Here is a 15479-nt window from a genome sequence, read left to right on the forward strand (position 1 = left end):
GTAGGTACGTGTGCGTCATGTTTTTTGTTCTAGTGTTGGCATTACATCCTGGAAGGATGAGCTACATTATACTATGTTCTATAGGGGCAAAACCTTTTACAGTATTTTGAAAGGTAAGCAAGGGATACTTTTTTTTCTGAACGTTTGCAGGGTCAGAGATTACAGGTGTCGGACCTGAGAGAACATCGAAGTAAATCAAAAACATTCAAACTGACTTTTTAGAACCTCTATTTGAAAGCATTGTCAAAAATATTGTGGTCGGATCAGAACTGATTAATGAATTGGTTGTTTTGAAGAGACTGAACTCAATTTAACCCACTCACTTTTCTACACTGATTAGAACTTGGACATTTGACAAATCTTGTGAGTATCAGACAACATTTGCCATAAAGTAAATTTTAAACTACATTTTAAAAAGTAAATTTGCAACCAAAAAAGGACAAGAAAAGGCTTTTTCCCCACATTCCAAAGACATGCATGGTAGGCTGATTGGACACTCTAAATTATCCCTAGATTTGAATGTGAATGGTTGTTTGTCTCCTTGTGCCCTGTGATTGGTTTTCCACTAATTCAGGGTGTCCCCCGCCTCTCATCTGGGATAGACTCCAGCACCCCACGCAACCCTAATGAGGATAAAGTGGTTAAAAAATGAGATGAGGTATACTTCAAACTTTTGACCTGGGAAACAGCATCTGACTCCATGATTTAGACAAAACGACTTTACATTTTTTTCAGTCATGCAAACCTGATTTATGATCAGCTGGATTTTTTTTGTTAAATTACGCACTTTGGCATGAAAAGAGAGACGTGACGTTAATTCTCAACTCTTGTTGAATTGTAGCAATTTCTTGAATAGTTGAGCAGATGCAATGAAATGTATTCCAAGATCTGTTTTTTGTCTATATCGCACATACAAGAAAAAAAAATCTCTCCAGACATTAAGTTCCTCAGTAGCTCATTACTTGAGGCCAAATGTTTGTACTTAAAATCAAATGACCTCATCGGTTCTTTAATAGCAAACCTGTGAAATATGTCTACACTAAGTGCGCCATGAATTTTCATTTCTATGTCTACTTTGTCTGCTTTGATGTGAGTGGATTTCCATACCTTTAAAATATACTTCATTTTTTTCCCCTCACCATCACAATTTGATTCAGAAATTTCTGAATGCAAGGTTCTCATATGCTATCTACTGTGTGAATGCAATTTAATAGTCCTATTCAGTGTGCAACCGGCATGTTTGCCTGTTGGCTTATGTTTAAATGTGTATGGATTTGTACTAATTTGTGTAACCTTCTTGTCTCCTTCATTGCTTGTGCACATTTCCTGATGGGAATTGGTAATGAGCGGATGAAAGACAGTTGCACTAGGGGCTCTGGGCCAGATAATTTGAGTGAAGCCCAATCACTCATCATATTACCTTTGATAAATCATAATAATTAAGAAGTTCTTAGTTAAAAATAAACTGATATATCAACAATGTCAAAAGTATTCATTAGTATTTTGCTCCAACATAACTGCTCCGAAGTAAAATCCATAAAGACACGTATAAATGAAAGTTTGATGAGGTGAAAGCCTTGACCTCAACCTAATAGAACATATTTGGGATAAAACATTTAAAAAGACGGAAAATTGAAAGCCAGTGCTTCTTGTCTAACCTCATTGGATGACTTGTGCTTCTGCTGTTATTTTGTTAAAATACATCTTATCAAACATGAATAAAATGCCATCCAGCAACCTTTATATCCTATAAGCCAACTATAGTCCCAATGTTGTGTATAATAGTTCTCGGAGGTCTGATTGAACATCTGGTTCTACTAATATCCATATGGGATTTTAACTGCCTTCGTTTTAAAATAATACAATATGGAAAAAAGTAGGGGCTATTTTTCAAACAGGACCAAGGTCCGCAGCCTCGAGAATTTACACTGAAGACTCCCTGATGAAATTCTTTATTCATATGTGAACATTTGCACAGAGCTAAGCCTGCATGTCTGTCCCAATGTATATTTAAGTGGATGCTGGCAGCGTTTGTTATTGATCCGCAAGGGTGTGTTCAAACTCAAGGTGGCCTTTCCATCTCTGCCTTCTGTCTTGCAGAAATTCCTGCTGATCTGTATGCGTTCCATATAGTCTCCAATTCATTATCTGGCATAGGTGGAAATGGCTGCTGAAGCAAGACTGCAATTTCACCTTTGAGAGTCACTTACACAATGCAGTGTATTAAATCCCATACAGATGTAGCGCTTGTTGATCTCCCCACTTTTTTTCTCGCTATAATTGAACCGTAGAATGTTATTGTTGTTCTTCGGCTAGGTAGAATCTCCTTGTAGCGATTTGATATTAGGTAATTAATCGTTACAGAAACATTCGTTGAAGCTTGAGTTGTGAAAAAGTTGGGTCGTTGCCAGTTCTACGCTTAGTCTTCCACAGAGACGACCTGTAACAACTTTGATGAGCCAGGGACTTTTGATCCAAGAAAATTACCATTTGGCTCCAGGCAAAGTTTAGAAAAGAGTCCACGGCTGTCAACGTGGCTGTAAATTATTACTATTGTGTAATTGCCTGATACATCAACTATCCTTGTCGAGTGTGTTCATGTCAATATGACCTCAAGTGCTACTCTGAATTTCCATATAACAACGTAACAGTTTACCAGATGACCCTTTTGTTCTTTGTCATAGCCAGCTGAAGACATTTATTGTGTGTTATACCAGAAAAATGGTCGTATGAGGTAATATTGGAGGGCATAGGCTCAGCACATTTTTAGTTTGTCCTAACCTTCGATGTGACTTCAAAATTTAGCAGAATCCAGGCCCAATTATAACATTTTGCTATAGAATACAAGCCCCTAATCTAAGTATAATCTACTTAAAGCATTCCCTGTACATAATAACAAGGACTATTCCAGTTAAAAAATCTTTACTGGTATCATTGTGTAATTATCAAGGCAAAATAACATGTCAGACAATCAATGAAAACATTGGCCGGTCTATGTGGACCTGTATGGATTTTCAATAAGGTCTAGGCATGCTCCTGATGAGACGACAGTTGGTACCCTGATTCCAAACATGGATCAGTGTTTAAGTCAGGTCTGCGGCACACATCCCAGAGGTGCTCATTTGGATTCAGGCCTTTCATATAGGAGCATGCCATTCTCTATATAGCATCTCAAACTCTGTTTTGTCAGCTAGTTCCTCAATTTGTACATGTTTTCCTAGGAAATACAGCACTTCTTTATCGCCTTCTGATTTATTGGTGACTGGGTAACAGGAGTATAGTTTTGTTTTGCCCTAAGAAATGGCTGATGGTAGTGAGAATACATTACATTACTTATAAAGCCAGAGAAGAAGACAAAACCACTTGAATTGACTGCCCATTATTTTATTCTGTCAATCATCACTCACCAATTACCACATCTATCAATTTTACTCTGTTCTAAATGAAAATTAACATGGCATCGAGTTAAGACCACTCATCTGTTGCGGTAATAGCAATATGTGTACGCAAGATTACTTCATAGCCTCTTTCAAACGTCATACTTGATTATCCGGTACCTAAAAATTCCAGTGCAAACATCACCGTGCCAAAAGGAAGTTGTAACTTAACTTTGGCCAGAAATGTAGTCTCTGGCCTCAAAGGCTTCAAGATTGGACCATCACACCGTGGAAACACAGTGGTTGGATGAGACTTTGTGAGAAATGTAGCCAGCATGCTCTGGATAAAAGACAAAAAGGATTACCCAAAAAGTAAAGTCCAGAAGCCAGGATCTGTCATCATGTGAATTTGTGCCTGGGCCCTTAACGACACTAACTTATTTCTGTGATGGCACCAAGAATGCCTGTTCTCAGACAAGATTAAAGTAATTTTGGAGCAATCTAGTCTACTAAATGTGGCATATTTTTAAAAAGATGACTTTCTCATTGGCACTGGAATAAAAAAAAACTAATTTGGGTGCCACTGCAAAAAATACACTGTAGTTGTTAATAGGCAGTTAGTGCTGGACTTTCTAAATTTTACCCTCCAATTAAAGGCTGTTTGGCATATCTTTATGTAAACCTCAAAATATGTAGAAAATGTTACTTTATTGTTAGTCATGTGGTGTGACATAAAGTATGCTGCAAATGTATGAAATTGGGTAAAACATTTAAATCAAAAGCTTCCAATGCCCTATTCTTGCCTTTGAGACACACGAAAATAATGTATAAATACAAAACGAACACACACATTCATCCAATCGTTGACGCTTCCAAGGTGACGTTCACCAGTGAGGAGAATTTTCCAGGCAGTGTCCTAAACAGTAGACACACCAGCGTTTGTCTTTTTTTTCATTCGCTTTGATCCAAGTAGGTACATCACTAAGTAGGGAGGACTATTCCTGACTTATAGCTCAAAAACGAACTTGTAATATTTCACTTTTTGTAGAATTTATGCTCAATAACCGCCAGTAGATTGGGTTTATCATAGAGGATGATCACATATAGTATATGTTGATTCAATATAAATTACATATCGCTCTCTATTCTTTAAGGGCATCCATGGTGGGATGGCATAGACATGGCTATAAAGTCTTCTCTTTGGCTGAGTCAGTCGAACAAGATTTTATGAGGCCTGCCACTGCTGTGTAGGCATTTGTGTGTTTAAGAGTTAAAGTATGCGCCTGTCAGCAGATGTCATTAAAGTTAAGATGTTAAATGACATTTATTTATTATTAGTCTGCAAGTCTATGCTGATAAAGTAGGCTTATAACCCGATGCCGAGTACATGTTTATAATTTGACACTTTTGAAGTTCTGACAATGCAACATTTTATTTGACCACTATGACTAAAAAGACTATTTAGCATTTATCATATTACATTACAGTACTGCCACCATTGATTGGCAATGATAGTTGATATAGTGATGCATTTGTGGACAGATAGAGGAATGAGAAGCTTAAGAAAAACTTTAGGAATGAGCGACCCACACGAAACATAGACAATAACAACCACATACTGTAAATACCAGACACATTTTACTATTCACATGAGTGGATTCGAGTTTTACGTCATGACATGGAATGAATCTGTAAACCCAAGTCGGGTCACCGCAGTCTTTTGAAATTGAACCAAATTTTGCTAAGCAACCCATCTCGGTTTGGTTCTTCCTTCCTGTTTTACCAACATAGGCAGAAACAGATGTCATTGGAATGAGCATCTCAAATTCTTGTCTGTCCTTTCTAGAATGGATCACTTACAATTTATTTTAACATTCCTGTGACAATTGAAATTAGTAAGACAACAGTGCATTCACTTATCATAAAAACAGCCTTTTAATTTTTTGTTTTTACCCATTTTTCCCCCTACGTATATGGATATTAAAATTAAGAAGGTTTCTTTTTCATATAAGGCAATTATTTGAAATCTAAACTAATCAAAAGTCAAGTAATATAACCCTATGGACTGTATTTGAACTCTGCCTCCCATTCTATTTGCTCATCTAGAATACATAATGAGTAAAATAGCACCACGCCTCCCTAAAAGTCACATATAATTACAGTGTAAGAATTCTTTATTTTCTTGTACAGTTGCTGCCACTAGTTGTTTATGTTTTGCTGTTGCTCTGAGCGTTGTCCCACAGATTTATGAGTAGGAGGTGGCACTGAGAATAGACTGATCCTTCCGTCAATTCAGTCTCAGTTTGAAGGCATCTAAGCAGACAGGAAATCATAGCGTGGTCGGTTTGTGTGCCTCGTTCGACACCCTCATAAGAAATGCATCCAGAGTGTCTGTTTCTACTGGCAACACCATTGCTAACCACTTTGGATATGGCGGTTTATCCATGACGAATTCTCCGGATACATCAACACAAAAAAGGGCCAGTTTGCAGAAAAAAAATTGACGCTGGTTCATTTGTCACCAGAACTGCACAGTGTCAGTTTGAATGTGAACGTCTTTAACAGTTAAGATGTATTTATTGACTATTAACATGTGTTGATGTTAACTACCAGTCATTAGATCATGCCAAAAAATCCGCTTTTCATTGAGTTCAGTCTTCTTTTGTTATTTTTTGGACCTGTGACAACCATTATTTATGTAAAACAAGCCAAGGGGTGTGTTCACTTTTCAGTATTGTACTGGCACTTGTTTCGTATGTGTCATAACCTCACTGTCTTTGTGAGGAACGAAGGGAAATTTCCTGTAACATTATCCTGAAAAACACACGTGACGTCTGGGAAAGGTTTTCCAAATGTAACTATTGTGGCTCGCTCGAGAAAACATTTCAACAACTGGAAACACAAAATGTCGTACAATTGAAATGATATAGCTGGAGATAGAATGGAGAGGTCAGCGTCTATCTTTGGATGCCCATTTGCCTACAACCCCCGGTATTCGGAGAACAGCGATTACTCTCTTTCCCCCAAGTGGTAATTTCCTCACTGGTGACTGATTTGTCCAGATCAAGTTATGACAAAGGAACCCACTAACAGACGGTCACCTGGGATGGGTGGGGGGCAGGTTAGGCTACACACAAACGTGTGCGTAGTTAGCCTATTGAGAAGGTGATGCAATGGTGGTGCTGATAGTTTCAAGTAGATTGAATTTCGTCTCAATTGCAACGTTCAATGAAAAGTGAGTTGAAGGAAGAGTATTTTGTTATTGGATCATTAACCCATTCATGGACAGGGGTCACCTTTTATAGAACAAGTTGAATATTTTTGGTCATTTAATTATTTAATTGTTTCATGGCGGCCCGAGTGTTTAGCGCCTCAAGCACACAGTGAGGGTCCTGGGTTCAAATCCAGGCCGGTCCACCTGTGTGGAATTTGTATGTTCTCCTCAGGCCTGTGTGGGTTTTCTCCGGGTATGCTGATTTCCTCCCCCATTCCAAAGACATGCATGATAGGTTTGATTGGACACTCTAAATTGCCCCTAGGTATGACTGTGGCCGTGAATGGTTGTCTGTCTCCTTGTGCCCTGCGATTGGCTGCCCACCAATTCCATGTGTACAATTCCAGGCAGCTGGGATAGGCTCCAGCACCCCCTGCAACCTTAGTGAGGATAAAGCGGTTCAAAAAATAAAATGAAATGACATTTTCTGAGCCACTCACACTCCATTATTATGATTATTTTTTAATTCATTATCATTATTGTTTGTTTTTTTGCTTTTTAAAAGAAAAAAAATCACAGACCCATTTCCAGCCATTTGAGACTTACTCAAGGTTTTTACTGGAATGTGTTTTAGAATGACACTATATGTCTGAAAAATATGCAACCCCCGCCCTCCCTCTTTAAAACATACATCACATCCTCAGCCTTGTATTGCTCAATTGGATTATATCACATTCTTCTTCCTTTTTTGTCCTTTTTTTTCCTTCTCCAAGTTTAAAGTTGTGTTTGCAATTCGCAATGGTTGATATAAAGCAGGAAAACATGTTTTTCAATAAATTAGACTGCTATGCCTTGGCTTAAATTTCAATCTGTTTCAAAAAAGGCATTTCGAAGTAGTAAATCAATCCCCAGTGGAGATGTGGGAATATAAGCATGAAAACTTGCTCTACACTTTGAGAATGTTATCGTTGCTGTCACTACTGCTTTATCTCAAGTTGGTACTCATAACCTCTCCCGGACACATGAGATCTTACACTTATTTAACGGATCTTTCATAATATGATTTTTATTTTAAACCATATTCCTCATTGTGGTATAAAACACACCATATAAAAATCTCACAACAACTTTATACGAAGATAGAGACATGTTCTCATCATGTTTTAGTCCGTTTTTGTCAGACATGAATGTTTTCAAGGTAACTGATCCTTTCTGCTTTCTTATCACAGCCATCAGCAGGTGGGCTCTTTCTTTCTTTTAAACACAGACGACATATAAATTCCAAATACTGTTCACGGATGCCCCTTGATAATACCCGGGAGAAAAAGATTTCAGCCCTCATCACAACATACACAAATTTCCTCTTACATACCTCAGAATAATGCCTTTCATGGTTTAATGTGATTTCCTATTCACAAGTACAAAACCAAATGCCCATTTAGGTATCCATGGGAATATCGACTCCATTAAAAATACTTTTGTGGGGTTTATGGTTTATATTCTAAAGCTTTACTTTATTTAACATCTGCCACAAATAAATCAGAGCTTCGACGTACAAATAAATACATTTATTTGTTTTTTTAAAGATTATTTTACTTGTTATAGTAAATATTTCATCTCTTTGCATGTACTCTTGGTATTTGCAAAATGTCAATAAGTTTTGTACCACTGCTCATCAGGATTTTTATTGGGTAGTAGTCAGAGTCGAGTGTTGTGTTTTATTCATAGTTTTTTTTTCTTTTTTTTCCTACCCAGTGCAAACTGGGGGATTTAAAAAGGTCACAGTCATTGTTAAAGATCATTCTGTCCTGCTACCTGACCCTAAAAGGAACTTGTGTGAAACCTTTAGCAACTCTGTGGTACCGCACAGGATGTAGGGAGGGGATTTTCTGCAGCGACTACCACAAAAGCCTGGAGGCCATGATTACAATAAAAGCTTATTTCATGTTCTGCATGGCCTTATTCCCGGCCTTTGGTTCAACAAAAGTATCTTAGAGCTTCTGGGGGTTGAAGAAAGCTTAGAAATGGCCTAAAATATGAAAAATGTGTCACTGCTTCACTGAGCTTATTTCCATAAAGTTCAATTTAAAGCTAAGCTGCCTTTATATACTCAATTTGGACTGACATTCTTAAAAAGGAGTTCATTTAATGTTTACCAGTAGAGTTGTCAACTATCCCTTTTAAAAACAAAACCGTTTCAGAATAAATATATTGTTATAATGTAAGTAAAAAACTAATGGAGAACAAAGTTTTCAACAATATTTACATATTTAGGAGAAAAACAAAATAACTCCCTAAAACGAACATAATAAAGTGTACTGCTAAATCCTATAAAATCAAATGAATAAATATGAGCTGTTATGTCATTATTATATTTTTCATATAATAAATTACATAAAAGGCTAGATAGAATTAATGACATTTGACTAACTATTAGAACAGTGTTTGTCATTGATGTATAAAGGAAATACATTGATATTGTTTGACTTTAGTCCAAAAATGTTGTTTATTAAGATGACATTTTTGTCTGTCATGATTTATGCCAAGTAGAAACAACTGAATTTGTTGCCTTCCTCTCATCATTACATTGCTAAAGTGTTTGCTTCTTTCTTTGAGTCAAAATAAAACCAAAGCAAATAAAACATTGAACACCTTCCAGTAGATATAAATCATTAAAGACTGCCACAATGTCCAAATATAGAAGAAAATACTACAACAGTAAGTGAGTTAGTATACAGCACAAATAATGATTGATGAAACTTCGACTTGACAGCTTAGCAGGGATGTTCATTTTTACATATCAATCTTCCAAAATGCTTATGGTGATATTATAATTTCTACGTATGTGTCAAATTGATGTTATAGTTGACATTTCACTTATTGCTCCTGACCGCTGAGGTAAATACTGCATGTAAAAGTGGCTGTCTAGATTAGATGTCATTCTAAAATGATGTCAATCAAAATAAGCATGGTAAAAATATCCAAAAATGTCATTTGTTCACAGCTGTATAGTGCCTACATAACTTTGAATACTTTTAATTAGTACTATGACTTATACTTGGGGTGAAAGGTAGAAATAAGACAAAGTAAAGGTTAAAAGAATATATAGAGAATTTCTTTTTTAAACTGTTTTCTATTTTATTGTTGTTAATTAATTGTTTTAAAAAATATTTATGTGTAAAAAATACTGAAGTGACTAGCTTTAACTAGATGAGAGGCGTGACATAATTTAAGCTTCTTGTGTGGGCAGTGATATTTTCATACTTGGCTCTGGGCCAATAAAAACTATTTAATTTTTATCTGAGGAAAAAATACATTTGAGTTATATGTATGCCCTTTTAGGGACATTTTGTTATTTAATTTATATTGTGAGGGGTACGTGGGGATTTAATTCCAGCCAGTCTTGGGCCAAAACCACCAATTGAAAAAAAACACATTTACACCAATGGACAAATGTGTCTTCAATTATTCTACCATTACCTTGAAATTGTGTGACAATATGGCGTTTTTAGACCTATAGATCTTGTCCAAACGCCCCTTGTGACCTATTCAAGATCAAAAATCTGACACAACAAATGGGCCTGATCAATACTACTGCCTGAGAAATCATAACTAATGCAAAGTAAGTAATCATGTGACCTCTTTGTGGCAGTAGGCTTAGTGAAGGTGAATCAACTTTCGTCTCGAGCGACTGTATTGCTTATTAAACAAAAGGCTGATGTAAACATTGGTTGCCGGCTACTAACTGACAACTATAAACATGAACAATGGTGCCATCTCGATTCCTAACCTTTTGTACAGTCGCCATCCTTGCTTTGGCCGTTCATGAATACAATCCCGGCCTCTTAATGGGGATAATAAAATCGCATTGGTATTTTATGGTGGGTCAGGAGATGCAAGAAATAGATGCTTTTTGATGGCGAAGATTGAGGAGCTTGCTCAGAGCAGTTTAGTGAGGTCACGATCTGAATGCCGCCCTCAGCAACAATCTACAAGTGTCCTTCCCTCCTCTTTCCTTGCGCTCTTCTCTTGCGCCGCTTGTCAGTAGTTATCAGCCTTCAACTACAGCTGCAGAGATTTTCTGCTGGGTGCTGTCATACACATGTGTCATGGCCATGTGATGCTTCACACGCTGACTGACAAATGTGCCACTCCATCTTGGACTCCAATAAATCATTTTGTAAAAGCCTAGCGCTTTTATTGCTTCTTACCCATGGCAGAGTTATTTCATTGCAGAATAGCTCCTGAATTCATTGGTATGTAATTTGTAGCTGTGACTGTTCAGACTTGAACACATCATTGTTTAGCCATTTCGTGCATGAGTTATGGTTATTTTTGTGAGATAGTTTTTAATACATTCATGTAGGATAGGGGAAATGTCTTGGTTGCAGTAACAAGACACACAAGGCATTGTAGACCTAGGTAAAAAAAAAACTGGAGCCACAAACGGACACTTAGGTTACGTATGGGACCCCATCTTCCAGCCCATCTAAGTTAATATACGTTAACAATAAGCCCTTTTTAAAAAAAAGCAGATTTTTGCAGTGAGATTCAGTTCCAATTTCATTACTGGTATTAATGTACTTGTGGGCAAGCAATAAATAATGAGGCTCCCCAAAAATAATTCAGGTAATCCACTTCTGCAACTCTAGCTTAACTTTCATCATTCTTTAAATGGGTATTTGGTATATCATGTTTGTAAATGATTATGCCACAAATGCGAATATTTCTTTTCTCTTGATTATTTCTTTAGAATTTTTCTCCACAAATAATGAGCACGACTATCCTTCCACCAGTTCTGCATGCAAATTCCCAAAGTGATTTACTAGTCCGATAATGGCGATTCCTTCCACCAAAATCGGCAGACCCCTTACTCTGACACCCAGTTATTAATTTTGGGATCATTATTTTTCACAAAAGATGCCAGCGAGAAAATGTTTTTCCTCCAGGAAAGCACAAATTGGAAATTTCTTTACAAGATTGCAATGTCACAAGGTCATCCTATTCCAAAATCTACTCAAATTAGCACAATGAACAGCAAAAAAGTGCAAAAACACAACTGGCTCACACAAAACCACAGTATGACTCGTTAAACTTCATCTCTGTGTCCCATTATTTCTGCATATTTTCATGCATTCAAGCATCACAACACATTTTGTTACTAAGGGGTCAATGTGAAGGTGAGTGACTAATAACTAACTAGTATTAATGTGAGCTCAGTCAGATGCTTGATATAGATTGAAGCAAACAGGAGTAAAAAAGAGAGAAGGAATTCATATGGTTCTGCCTGGTGGGGGGATGGGGCGTGTCTTGGGGATGCATTGAACCAGCTGTCTCAAGAACATGCACACAATATTCAACCAAAACAGCCATAACAGGGTCAATATGGGCTCCATTAAACAAAGAATGCAAACCTCAAAGAACATTAAAGGATTACCTTGTCTGTTGTTTTTCATTCCCACTATTGTCATATGTCATACTGACAAGACTTTCTGTGTATGTGAGGGTCTGTGTGTGCAGCAGTAGGATTTATGGGGAACGGTGCTCTTTTTGATTTTGATGGCGTCATTCACTGCATGCAGTAGAGCCACAATATTTTCATTGCGGTTTGCACTTTGGGTTTTGTGGATTCTGAGCTGCTCTTCCTGTCACAATGGAAGAGATTTGTAGAATCAGCAGTATTTGCATCCATATGTCTAATTCTGCTATCTGGGGCCTCTTTCAGCACCACGACAGACCGAAGTATCGCATCATTGCAGATGCTGCCTAGCTCCACATCTCGATCTTCAGCCATATGTTGGGGAATCCAAAAGAGACTACAGGTTTGACTCTATTTCTGCCCATTTATCAATCTTCTTTACTGCTTATCCTGTTTATGGTTGAAGGTGTTGAAGTCCATCCCATCTACTAGACTATGGATTGGTCACCGAAAAATGACAGACCTGATTTGCTAAAACCTGTCTGTATGTAATTGGACATGTACGATGAAGCAAGTCACTTAAACAGTGCCAGCAAATCAGTTCTTTGCTTAACAAATGAACGTAGGAAGATTTCAAATTGTCCCCTGAATCCTTAAATATTTCTAAAAGTGGCCCACGGTGACAAAAAGTTCATGCAGACATGATAGTGCTTAACTGTAGAACTGTAGGGTTGTCCAATCAATGGAAATTAGAATTATACCAAATAAAACACCAGTCATCAGACTACTGCCAACCCTCTGTCTCCAGTCTTCACACACTTCATCCATCCCTTTTTAAAATGTCACCCTGATCAAAGGCATGCGTCTGTGAGTAGTTTTGGGCAATGAAGCAGGCAGCTGGCGCACTGCATGTGGGTGAGTTGAGTTAGACCCGTAACTGCTGGACTCCACATGAAATTAAGTTTGAACCTCACACTCCCAACAAGGGGAAATCCTATGACCCATCAACCAAGTATTCTCATCGCACTTCCTCACCGCCCCCCAAAAGTTTGGATTTGTATATTAAAAACCAGGCTGTGTGTAATTATAAAAAATTACCCTCTTTCTTGGTTTCCAGACTCATTGAAGTGCAGAAAGTTCTTGGCTTAAAACTGCCCCTTGAGTGAGTCATCAGCTCAGTGAAACTCCCAAATATCATCATGAGTCACATGTAATTCATTTAGATATTTTAGGATCCATCAATATTTTTCTTGTAGATGCTCCAAAGGACATCAACTGAATTGATTTTATTGTTTTCCCTGGTCCTTTCACATTTTACTTGTTCGGTTATGATATGATTCATTTAACGATGGCATTACTTCTCTCATGGAAATTGTTGAGAAATCACAATATATTGCACCATTTTAAAAGTTATTTGCAACAAAATCCAAGCCGTGAACAATGGCTATAACGATTAAACAATTTTTGGCATGGTAAAATTCAGCATAATTTTGTCATTGTTTGGGACAGACTTTGGTGTTGTACTTAAATCAACAAATCTACAATGGAAGAGAGTGATTGGCTACCAGCCTAGGGTGTAATCTGTCTTTGACATTCAGTCAATTTTAATTGGATGTCATCAATTTTTTTGTGGCCTTTTAAACTAACTACCACAACACATAATGTGCTCTGGTATGGCAATGAATGAGTTAAGCAAATGATTCAAGTTTTTAATAGATTCCACCATAGTGACTATTGTTCTTGTTGAAAACATTGATGGGTAATTCTGGCTTTTTGGAGAACAGCGAGTTATACAAATGTTAAAAAAGTATATGATCAAAACGAGGAAAACTTAAGTCCATGTGTAAGGATTATAGGTAGGGTTAATAGCTCTGTGAAGGGCGTGTGTGTTACAATGACAACAATAACAATCTCATGGCTCGGATAATAATTATTGTGAACTAAACAGTACATGGAGTGTTTTGTTATAGGCCAACTCAGGTTTCTATTATCCAAAGCTGACCATGACCAAGCCGTTACAGTGTGTGTCGGTGTGTGTTTGCATGCGAGGAGATCGTTTGTCAGTCAACACAATCGTTAGAAGTCAGCATGAGTGTGCCGATATTTACTCCTCCCAAGAAGTTCCACACCACACTTCATCAGCTGACCCTGACAGTTGGGAGTGAATGAGAAGGGTTTGGACAGTGACCTCAGATAGGTGTTTAATGGGCGTGGTGAGTGGAGGATTTTCCTCCTAACGTGAATGGAGGTTTATTGTGAAAGCTCCTGCAAACTTTGGACATTATGAGTGTGGTCTGGTCGAATACGTGGGGGATGACGTTTTATTGGCAAACATTACTGTGACACAAGCAGTAAGAACCGGGAGTGTCACTTTTACTGTAAGATGTTATGCTGAACTGACCAACATTTGGTTTGGCTGGGAGCCTGGAAGATATTTCAATGGACATATCTTCATAATGTGTCAAATGTCATTTTGCAGAATGTTTGAAATGCTTCATTTTATGAACTGAGAATCTGGTTTTTACATCAAAAATATGTCTAATGTATTCATCGCTTGCTCTCACCTTTTGCAGAACTGACACAGGAATGATGATGGAGCTTTGAGCAGTTCCCAAGCCTTTGACAGTGAACTTGTGATCCTGGATGAAGTAAGAGTTTAAAATATTTGCTTCAAAAATCGCTGTAGCGATGGGGACTACACAGTATACCATTGGTTGGTTGGAATTAAATATAGATCCATTCATGTTGAGAAGTGGGTTTGATGACACATACTTTTTATTAAAAGTAATTGTGGCCTCAAGTTGGTATCATTGACTCAATTAACATTAGCAAAGCAACACTTTGCACCTTTGAGTTGCTCACAGGGAAATAACCCACCCACCCATGCCCATGCCTGATTCATTGTTAACCTCACAAACTGTATTAGTCCTCGCACCACCAGCTGCATGTGTGTACTTGGATGTGCGTGTGTATTTTCAGCTTTATGTCAGTGAAGAAAACCCTATGCACCCCGACAGATGACACAGTCGGACATGTCCCTTAACGGGGGACTTGTGGGAGAAAGGGTGCTGTCAAGATGGCTTTTTGTTAGTAAAGTGCCACAAGGGACTTTTACAGTCACAGAAGTGAACTCATAGAACACTTTCAATGGATGAAATAACCAATGTCTTCAATGCAGACAATCGTGCAAATGTACATATATAATTGACATTGCCATGTTATATTGTAGGTTTATATTTTTTGAAATAATGCATTTTAGAAAACTGAACTTCCATCTTCTAAAACATTATGTTAACCTGACCAACATTTTGTTTGGCTAGAAGCCTGGAAGCGTTTTAAACAGGCAACTTAAAGAAATATATCATGTTTCATTTTGCAACCAATTTAAAAACACCTCATTTTGCAGCAGAGAATCTGTGTTTTACATCAAGAATGTACACATAATGCATTTACCATGTTCTCACCTTCC

The sequence above is a fragment of the Stigmatopora nigra genome, chromosome 6 (genome assembly GCF_051989575.1).
Source record: "Stigmatopora nigra isolate UIUO_SnigA chromosome 6, RoL_Snig_1.1, whole genome shotgun sequence".
In the NCBI taxonomy this organism is placed as follows: Eukaryota; Metazoa; Chordata; class Actinopteri; order Syngnathiformes; family Syngnathidae; genus Stigmatopora; species Stigmatopora nigra.